An 11,503-nucleotide genomic window follows, 5' to 3' on the forward strand; every position below is an offset into this window, starting at 1 on the left:
TATAAATTGTAAGAGAGACTTTTTATTCCATATACTCACAAGGTTAAAATAATTAAGCACTTATACTGTAGATTAAAACATGACTTGCAGAACCCTCAACCCGATCCTGGGTTTTGCCCACTAGGTGCTGTTTTCAAGGGAATATCTTGTGATTGTTATTTTATGCACAGAGGATTTTTGGACTTGGTCCTTGTGCCTTTATTGGCTCTAGTGGGATAGAAAACCTGGCACATTGCTAGTTAGTCCTGCCACTACCTTCTACTGCTTCCTGTTGCCTCCAAACATCTCTGCGCTAATCTCCTGATACAGCCTACCTCATAATATGCACTTCTTGCAAAGCCTTCTTGTCTACTTTTCTGATCCTCCCATGTTCTCCAACAATTTTCAGCAACTTAGGGTATCTTCATATTGAGTCAGATGTGATTTTATTTCAAGCCACGGAGGCTCCTATTGCTATATCTTCCTTTACTACAAAACCACAGCAGCAAAGAAAAAAACTTAAGAGATTAGCATATCTCCATGGTAACAAACCCCTCCCACATGGTCCCCTATATATAGTCTCTGTCACAGGAAACCCTCCTCTTTCTTTGCTGCTTCCACAGCTAAGTACTTCACTGTGTCATTTTTTCTAATGTTATGCATAGTAGATATATATATATATATATTTCTTTCCATTACAGGGCACACTCTTCTTTATTCACTAACTTAATTTCTGTCAGTTTATTGTTTTTCTATGGTTTATTTTGCCCAGGTAGTTTAAATTTTTTTTATCTACATTGCGCCCATTAGGTTTTTCTTCATACTGCTTCCCTATTGTCTTACTCTTCTATCGGCTCTCAGATAGTACCCCGCAACCGCACTTCCACTTTCGCCGTACCTGACAGGGTTTCCGTCTTCCATTTGGTTCACTTCTCGGCGGCCATTTTATGAACTGTCACTTATCTTTCCTTTGAGCACACGTTTCCACTAAGCCACGCCCCCTCTTTTTTCTGAGGTGAATTTATTCCCTGCATCGCTTCAGATAGAACTGCTCTGTGTCTTGTGGGGTAACTCACCCCGTTTATTTGTGTGCCTTTTCTTTCAGCTACCCCATACTTTATAGTTTATAATAGTGACATTTATCACTAATCCCAGGCCCATTAATTATTCATTTATACTGTATCCTACATAGGCTATTATGGCTCATACCCCATCTAAACAGTCCATGGCAGAGGATTCTGAGGTAGAATTTCACTCCCCTGCTACAGCTCCTACATTTAGTGGAGCCCCTTTAATGTTAGAACCTTCCCATGTGGATATCCTACAACGCTCTGTTTCAGAGGCTATTATGGCGGCAATGGGATCCATGTTCCATTCCCTATCCAGGTCAATTGCTGATGCACTCATAGTTCAACCTCCCCCACCCAGGGTTGACACCCAATCAGGTACTGCTTCCCATCCAACCTCAGAACCGAATTGATTGGTGTGTCCAAAGCCACCCATGATAGCGGGCCAGAATCGTGCAAAAGAGCCTATTCCCGCCAGGCAGAAAAGGCGAGGAGCTGGAAATGTGCCAGAGCACAACTAAAGTCAGATTCAGGATCCGAAATTGGTTCCGACTACGAGGAGGTTAGGTTCGAGGATGAGGAATTCCCAGATGCAGCCATCTGCTCGGCCCATTAATAGTTCCGCTACAGCGGCAGGACCGTCTACTTCTCAAGCTGCATCAGGTTCATCGGGCCTTTTGACCGACCCCTCTGGGGAGCCATTATTTGACCCCGACTCACTACACCATCCAAGATCGGCTGAATGGCTACCGCTGAATCATGTAGCCCAATATCTGGAATCCAGAGTCCGCTGCCCTCTCAGTAAGGAGGCACGTAAAAAGCTCAAAGCCGAATGCCCGCGGCCTTTAATAGCAAACAAAGTTTGCGATACACCAGCAGTAGACCCTAAGATGGTCCAATTTCTTTCCAAAACTGTCTGGAATCCTAGGAGAGGCCTAGATTCTGCTCTTCGGGCGTGCCAGGACAAGCTCCTGGACGTCTTTGGGCCCCTAGCCAAGATTTTCGAATTGGCCGAGACCGCTAGAGCGGATAATGAATTTGTGGACCCTGAAGTCCTCCGTGGTTGGACACAATGTGCCATTTGTATAGCCGGGAATGTTAACACTTCCCTTTCAATCGAGAGACGTGAGCCGATCTTATTTAAGATCGAGCCAAAATTATCTAATCTGGCCCTATCCGAAGCAGGTAGTGAGGCACAAGGTCTCCTTTTTGGCAACTCATTTATAAAAGATATAAGCAAATATGTTGGAGCATTTACGGCCCTTGACAAGGCCCAATCCTCTATGAGGAGGGTTTTCCATCCTCGTTTTTCACACAGGGCCGGCAGTTCCAGGGGCCGTCTGTCCGGCTGCTCCTCATTCCAGACCCGGGGCTCGGGTCGAGGTTCCTACAACCACCACTCCTTCTCTGAAAGATCCTCATTCCAGGATTCCAAACAACCATCGGGTTTCTTCCCATCACGAGGTGCTCCCAATCGTAGAGGTTTCCGTGGAGGCTCCAGCTCCCGTCGCCCTTTCGGTAAGTGTACCTCCACTTCTTTCTTCTCCAATTTGTGTAGGGGGCAGACTCCGACATTTTTCTCGTCTTTGGTCCACCATCACCACGGACACTTGGGTGCTCTCCACAATTCTTGGTTTCCAAATAGAGTTGGTAAGTCTTCCGAGTCTCCCCTTCCCTCCCCACCCTATGATCACCCCATCAGACACCCTATTTCATATAGACAGGGAGCGGATGGACCTGCTCAGAAAGGAAGCGATCGAACGTGCACCAAATTTCCCTGGGGGTGTCCTGAGCACTATCTTTCTGGTACACAAGAAGGGCGGCCAAATGCGTCCCGTCATCAAACTGCGCCCCTAAACAGTTTTGTACGGTATCGACACTTCAAGATGGAGGGCATCCATCTTCTCAGGGATCTTCTACTAAAAGGGGATTGGATGGTAAAACTCGACCTAAAGGACGCATACCTCACTGTCCCAGTAGAAGAATCCTCCAGAGACCTACTTCGGTTTCTGTGGAAGGGAGAAACTTGGCGCTTCACTTGCCTCCCCTTCGGCCTCTCGTCGGCTCCATGGTGTTTCACCAAACTCATGCGGCCGGTAGTAGCATGGCTTCGCAGTCGAGGAATTTGACTAATTATCTACCTGGACGACATCCTTTTGTTGGCCCAGGACAGACATACCCTTCTATCACATCTGGAACTCACTTCGAACCTGTTAACCGGGTTAGGATTCCTCATCAATTACGACAAGTCCGTTTTGACCCCAGCACGGACAATGGAATTCCTAGGGTTTTCTGTGAATTCGGTAGCAGAAACCCTCAGTCTTCCGACAACAAAGATCAAGGAGATTCGCAAGGAATTACACAGAACACTGGAAATACCACAAATTTCCCTTCGACATCTGGCTCGGATCATCGGCCTCCTATCCTCCTCTATCCAGGCCGTTTTTCCAGCCTCTTTACATTACCGGGCCCTTCAACGCCTGAAGACGGCCCATTTACACAGGGGAGCCACGTACGCGGATCTTATTTGTCTAGACGACGAAACTCGGGACGAAATCCGTTGGTGGATCTGCAATCTCCAAGCCTGGAATGGGAAGGAGATTTGCGGTGCTCGTCTGGATTTTACAGTGGATTCCGATGCCAGCCTCCTCGGCTGGGGGGCCCACTGCGAAGGCATTTCTACCGGAGGTCCTTGGTCGATGGAGGAATCTCCTCTGCACATCAATGCTTTGGAGCTCCTGGTGGGCTCATTCGCCATTCGCAGTTTTGCGAAAGACATGATCAGAACTTGCATTCGACTACGCATGGACAACGTCTCCGCTGTCCGTTATGTCAATGCCATGGGCGGTACACACTCTCCCATGCTTTCTCATTTGGCCAGGGAATTCTGGTCTTTCTGTCTGAGCTGGGAACTTACAGTGGTGGCGGAATATATTCCAGGATTACACAACGTTCAGGCGGACTGGAGCTCACGCTATCTCAGGGATGCCAGCGATTGGAGATTAAACTCGCAGGTGTTCTCTGCCATCTCCTCAGTCTGGGGTCCTGTTTACATCGACCTCTTTGCTTCCCGTTTGAACAAACAACTACCGAGATTCTTCAGTTTGCGCCCGGACCCGAAAGCGGAAGCTGTGGACGCATTCCTTCAGGACTGGTCCGAAGACCTCCACTACGCGTTTCCGCCGTTCTCAATGATCCCGAGAACCCTGAGTCAAGTTTGTTTCCAATCAGCAGAGATCATCTTGATTGTTCCGTTCTGGACTACTCAGTCGTGGTTTCCCAACCTTTTGGCGCTTCTCATCCTTCCTCCTTTTCTCTTGCCTTCCAACTCCGAACTTTCATTACGTCAATTGTCGGCTAAGCTAGTCACTTTGTTCTGTCTTATCTCTTGCAAGAGAGTTTCTGACGTGAGAGCTTTAGATTATGACGCCAGATTTTTCTCTCCTGAAGGAGTCACTTTTGACATTTCTCGTCGAACTAAGACCCAGATTCGCTCCGTTTCTTTTCCTTGTTTTCCGGCGGTTCCCCCTCTCTGTCCGGTATCTTGTTTACGGGAGTATGAGTCTCGAACCTTATCTCATCGTTCCAACGAGGTCCCTCAATTGTTCCTTTCTTATCGCCATCCGTTCGCCCCGGTCTCCACCACGACTTTGGCCAGGTGGGTGAAATGGCTCATGTCTTTGGCAGGCGTTGACACTTCCGTATTCACTGCTCATTCTACTCGGAGCGCGTCTTCCACTTCTATGATGGCAGCAGGTGCTCGTCAGGAAGACGTTATGAAAATTGCAGACTGGTCCAGGGTATCAACTTTCAGAGAATTTTACTTTCGTCCTACTCAACATGTATTTTCTTCTGTTATTGGACAGCTTTAAACTCGCAATAGGAGCCTCCGTGGCTTGAAATAAAATTGGATGATTTCACTAATTTATGACGTAAAGTCATGATTTTATTAAAGACACGGAGGCGAGTATTGCCCCCCCCCCCCTCATTTTCTTATTTCCCTCCCTTGTCACATTAATTAATATATTTATCTTACTATTTTGCTTTTGTATTGATTACTTTATGCTTACTATTTATCATGTTGTTTACTGCTTTGCATACATATTTTATTTTAAAGGAGACTAGTATCCCCTCTATGTGATTTCCTGTTTCTGTTCTTTCTTCCAGTGTGACTTAATCATCTTTATTGGCTGGATTACATATGATCTACGTTCCTAGTTTCCAGTTACAGCATCCCAGTTCCAGTTCCTCCGGTTTCTCGAATTCTGTTTTCCAAGGTTCCTGAAGAGTTGAAGTGGCATCCGCCAAGAAAGAGGAGGGTTTCCTGTGACAGAGACTATATATAGGGGACCATGTGGGAGGGGTTTGTTACCATGGAGATATGCTAATCTCTTAAGTTTTTTTCTTTGCAGCTGTGGTTTTGTAGTAAAAGAAGATATAGCAATACTCGCCTCCGTGTCTTTAATAAAATCATGACTTTACGTCATAAATTAGTAAAATCATCCAATTTTACACATTGGTTCTAAAATCTGCATACTATACACAGTGTCATAAATTAGGCACATTCTCCAGCAGCGCATGGGATTTCAGGCTGGTGTAAAATGTTGGTCTATGATAAATTCCCTCCACTGAGGCAGATAGAATTTTCTGCCTCTACTTTAAAGCTGTTTTTCTCAATAGAACATGTACCCCTGGAGAAAATTATACAGTGGATGGAATCAGAAGCACAAAGTAAGGTAATCAGACCCCTGATTAGTTCACATCACCATTTAATTTTCCATTATTTTGATCCGTCAGAAAACAGAAAAATAAATAAAGAATAAATAAAGAAAAAAAAAAACGATCCTGTGCATCATTTAGGCACATTTTGCATCCATTTGAACAATTTCTGGATATGGTTCAAACAGATGCCAAATGTGCATAACTGATGCACAGGATCGTTTCTTTTGCAGGATCCTGGTGTTCTTTTTCTGTTCTTCTGACAGATCAAAAGAACGGAAATGAAATGGTGATGTGACCTAATCGCATGCACCTTCTCATATATCCAGGCCATGGAACATATGTGTCATATTCTGTTTCATAGATGCATACTTGTACATGTGCTGGAGATCAGGGATGCCATCACTTTACATTAGAGATTTTCTGGGCGTGAGTTACTGTGTATGTTGTGATACATTGTTTGGGGGATTTTTTATATGGGTTAGTCACTACTCTGTAACTTGAACCCCTGAGTTGTGACCAGCTATACATGTGGAGTATTATGCATGCTGTCTTTGCCTGGACCTACCAACACATGTATTTGCTATAGAATGTTTCCTTATATCTTTTTGGCACACTGGATGCCATATTATGACTTTGTGTTCTTCTTTTTATAGCCCAGATTTTCCCTTTTCTTTGGCTTCATGTATAGTTTTTTGGGCTCTTAGGCCTCTTTCACACGCGCGTGAGTTTTTTTGCCCGGATAAGAGCCGGGTGCGTTGTGGGAAAATGCACGATTTTTTCTGCGCAAGTGCAAAACATTGTCATGCGTTGCACTCGCGTGAGAAAAATCGCTCATGTTTGGTACCCAAACCCGAACTTCTTCATAGAAGTTCGGGCTTGGGATTGATGTTCTGAAGATTGTATTATTTTCCCTTATAACATGGTTATAAGGGAAAATAATAGCATTCTGACTACAGAATGCATAGTAAACCAGCGCTAGAGGGGTTAAAAAAAAATTAAAAATAATTTAACTCACCTTAGTCCACTTGCTCGCGAAGCCCGGCATCTCCTTGTGCCTCCTCTGCTGATGAACAGGACCTGGGGTGAGCTGCTCCATTAAATACAGGTTAAGGACCTTCGATGACGTCACTCCGGTCATCACATGGTACGTCACATGATCTTTTACCATGGTGATTCACCATGGTAAAAGGCCATGTGATGACCGGAGTGACGTCATCAAAGGTCCTTAAGCTCTATTTAATGGAGCAGCTCACCCCAGGTCCTGTTCATCAGCAGAGGAGGCACAAGGAGATGCCGGGCTTCGCGAGCAAGTGGACTAAGGTGAGTTAAAATTTTTTTTATTTTTTTTTAACCCCTCTAGCGCTGGTTTACTATGCATTCTGTATTCAGAATGCTATTATTTTCCCTTATAACCATGTTATAAGGGAAAATAATAATGATCGGGTCTCCATTCCGATAGTCTCCTAGCAACCGTGCGTGCAAATCGCATGGCATCCGTACTTGCTTGCGGATGCCATCCGATTTTCACACACCCCATTCATTTCTATGGGGCCTGCGTCACGTCGAAATCGGACGATATAGAGCATGCTGCGATTTCAACTGAACGCACAAGTGATGCGTTAAAAACAACGCTCATGTGCACAGCCCCATAGAAATGAATGGGTCAGGATTTAGTGCGGGTGCCATACGTTCGCCGCACGGATCGCACCCGCACGGAAAACTCGCCAGTGTGAAAGGGGCCTTAGTGTGACACTCTATTCTTATTCCATGTGCCTGGCCCTTCCCTTCTTTTTTGGTTCATGCAGCAGCAAGGGTGGCTGCACATGGTGCAGATTTATATGCAGAAAATCTGCAACAAATCTTCACCAGAATCGCACACAAAAAAAAACATAAATCTGCGCTAGTTTTCGTATTTTTGGTGTGTTTTTGTGCTGTTTTTATGTGGTTTTTGTTGTGGATTTTCGTGTTGATTTTCTGTTTATGTTAAAGGGGTTGTGCAGGCAGTAAATACTGATGACCTATCATCAGGATAGGTCATCAATATCTGAGCTGCAGGACACCTGCAACACCCGGCACCCCTGTCAATCATCTGTTTGAAGAGCAGGTGGTGCTCCATGCAAGCGCTACTTCCTCTTCATTACCCTGCCTGTCATCTGGGAAGTCTTGGCAGTGCAGTGTATTGATAAGTACTCGCCCCATTGACTTAAATGGAGTGAGTACTTGTAATTACACTGCACAGGTGCTGCAAGGGAGAAGTCACGTAGTGTAATGAAGAGGAAGCAGGACTCAAATGGAGTGCCACCTGTTCTTCAAACAGCTGATTGGCGGGGGTGCCGGGTGTTTGACTTCCACAGATCAGATGTTTATTACCTATCCTGAGGCTAGGTCAACACTATACACTGCCTGCACAACCCCTGAGTGCGCACACGCGGTGTAATCCTGATGTGCGTGGCCAACAGAAGTATGTAGCCACGCGTGCACACCCTCTCCTACCCAGCCGTGGCTCCGGTGTGTCCCGGCCGGTTTCGTGCATGCGCATTAAGTGGGCGCTTCTCCCGCGGCGGTGCTATAATTTTGACTTACCCGTGGATCTGCACTTGCGCAGCGCTGCACACCCACTCCTCCAGCTGATTCTCGGCACTTCCGGTGCGGCCGCGTCCCTGAATTGACGAAGGTATAGCATTCTGATAAGGTATAGTTTTCTGAAATAAAAATTTGTGCGGATATTATGTGCAGGTGGCCTTATTGGGCAGCACAAAGCCCCACCACTACACCATAACAATAATGCTGCAAAACATGTAACAGATTTCAAAAGAAACCGTTTTAGGCACATTAACTTATACCTGTAAGTAGGAACTGTTTCTATTCAGAAACTAGATGGAACGTTTTTTTCCATTTTAGTGTAAATGGTGCAAATTTCTGCCTCTTGTCCATGCAACATAAGAACCATGGAAGGTAAGATAATACATTTTAATGGGAAGTGTAATCAAATTTTAAATTTGGCAATCAATCTTCAAAGTAATTGATATTTTCTTGTATGATGTACCTTTGCAGCACAATAAAGTTATTCTTTAATAGTTGTAAAGTATTTGTCACCCCGAACCACTTTTCGTGTCAGTTTTTCTATATTGTAGTCAAGGTAACACAGACTGTAGTGCAATGCTTTAGTATTTGTTGCCATCATTCAAACCAAACGAGTTCTAATACAACTGCATGTTAAAGGTGAGGTCCCTGTAGAGGAGGAATTATATATGATAGTTAAATCATATTTGGTAATAAATGCTACAATGTAGACAGTGTGTAGGTAAACATGGAAGAGGACACAGGGCCTGCACAAATGATGTATGCATTTGTCAAACAGTTTATAATGTGGGTGTCGGAAGTTGGCCCCCCACCAACCTTATATTAATGACCTATCCTGAGAATAGGTCATCAGTATTGTGAAGTTGGAGAACCCCTTTATCATCTGTAACGCTTGTCAATTTCCACGCAGATTTTTTTCCTCATCGTGTCAATGAGGTGAGAACACTCATTGATTTTGCTGCTACTGAAATATGCTGCAACTTTCTGCTGGAAAAATCCAGACTGAAAACCTGCAATGTATCTGCCTCCATGAAAGGCAAAGTAAACTCCCCATTGAATGTTTCCTGTCTGACGCAGGAATAAGTGCAGTACCATCATAAAAAGATTAGAATAGACAAATTACATGGTCCAGATGGCATCCCAGTTTCCTAAGAGAATTAAAGGGTCATGTTTTCATCAAAAAATACATTTTAGCATATGTTACTGCTGCAGCAGCATTATGCATAAAGCAATCTTTAGTTTCTTCACATATTACTGTTTTCCTTGAGTTTTTCCCTTAGTTACGACTGTTTAAACATTTACAATATGAGGACCTTCTTAAGATGGCTCCTCGGCCAGTTCTCTGAGGCCAAAACTGCTTTCCCTCACTTCCCATACACACTTGCTGTAGCCAGCAGCTCCCTGCCAGCCAATCAGATTGTGCAGCCTCCTCACTCTAAAGCCTAATGCAGGCATGCAGTGTGAAGGACGGCCCCTCTGTCTTCTGTTTACATTCAGTTGGGAGACAGACAAGTCATAGCAACAGTTTTTTAAGGGAGCAGTGGAAAGGGACAGAGGACATTAATAAAAGCTGTTATTATAAGGTAATTACAGATCTTTTGGCAATCATTGACAGACTAACTCAGGTATACATACCTAGCTCTAATAAACGAGCAAATAAAAAAAATATGACAGTTACCTGTCACGAGGGTGTCAAGAGCCACGTCTGACTCCGTTATACCCGGGGTCAGGAAGTCGCAGCGGGTGGCTGCGCGCTCTATGTCTAAAGATCACGGTGTTTCTTAGTGTTTGTTTTCTGTGTTTGCCTTGCTATCCTTTTTGTCTCACTCAGGGATCCGTAGCTTCTCCTCCTCAGCTGTTTCTTGTCTGCCACTCCCAAACTCCTTATATTCTCCTCTCACACTTCTCTTGTTGCCAGTTATAGAGCTTCCTGCCTGGACATCTATGCTGACCCACTGGAGCTGAGAATCTGGTTGTTGTTCCAGAGTGCTACCCTCCGGATCCCTGTTGGGCTTTTGTTGTCTCCTGTTGTTGCCCACCTGGGATTATATGTTTAGTTTGTATTGTCTGTCCTCCTCTTGGTGTTTTCCTTTAGAGCTAGTGGTGCGGACTAGTGTTCCCACCGCCCTGTTCACTATCTAGGGCTCATCCTAGGGAAAGCCAGGGTTTTAGGCACGTGATCGGCGTACGGGTGAGGAACCCATCTAGGGACGACAGGGCAGCCAGGTGCCAAGCGCAAGGTGAGTCAGGGGTCACCACCTTCCCTCTCACTAGGGCAGGGCCTCCCTCTTTTCCTCCCTCCGTGTCACGTATGTGACAGTTACGCCGATCGTGATATTACCCTTAAAGTAACATACTAGACAGACCCTTATTTCTAATATATGAAGGACATCTGTCAGCACATTTGTATCTCTGAAACTGGTTGGTCTGTTGCATGTGTGCTTCCCATGTTCATATTTGCCCAAATTGCTGAGAAAAATTATGCAAATGAGCCTCTAGGAGCAATGGGGGCATTGCCGTTACACCTAGAGGCTCTGCTCGCTCTGCAGCTGACACACCCTCTCCATTTTGACAGGACTAGGCAGTGTAAAAGTGGCCCTGTCAATCAAGGTATAGAGGGTGTGGCAGTTGCAGAAAAAGTCAAGCCTCAAGGTGTAATGGCAACGCCCTGTTGCTCCTAGAGGCTCATTTGTATATATAAAAACATAATTTTTCTCAGCAATGAGGGCACATATTGAACATGGGACCAACACTGATGCCTTCAGCTACCAAGTGCACATGTAACGGGTCAGCCAGTTTCATAGGAACAAATCTACTGACAGATGTCCTTTAAGGACTCTATAATGATATATGATGCTGTTGTTCCAAAAGGGGTAAAAAAATCTGCCTTGAAACTATAGGCCTAATTAACATCTACTGCTGGTAAGCTGTTTGATGGTTTTCTGAGAACCGCTATCCTGCAGTATCTCAATGAAATAATGACATGGATTTATGAGGGATTGGTCCTGTCCAAATAAACTACTTTCTGTGAGGAGGATCTTTTGAGACAGGCTGGAGGTGCGTCATTGGATGATTCCCAAATCATTTCATACTGTGCCACATATAAGGTTCGTACATAAACTTGAGAATGTTATGTCGGCAATTTGTGACTG

The sequence above is a fragment of the Bufo gargarizans genome, chromosome 4, assembly GCF_014858855.1.
Source record: "Bufo gargarizans isolate SCDJY-AF-19 chromosome 4, ASM1485885v1, whole genome shotgun sequence".
NCBI classification, from domain to species: domain Eukaryota; kingdom Metazoa; phylum Chordata; class Amphibia; order Anura; family Bufonidae; genus Bufo; species Bufo gargarizans.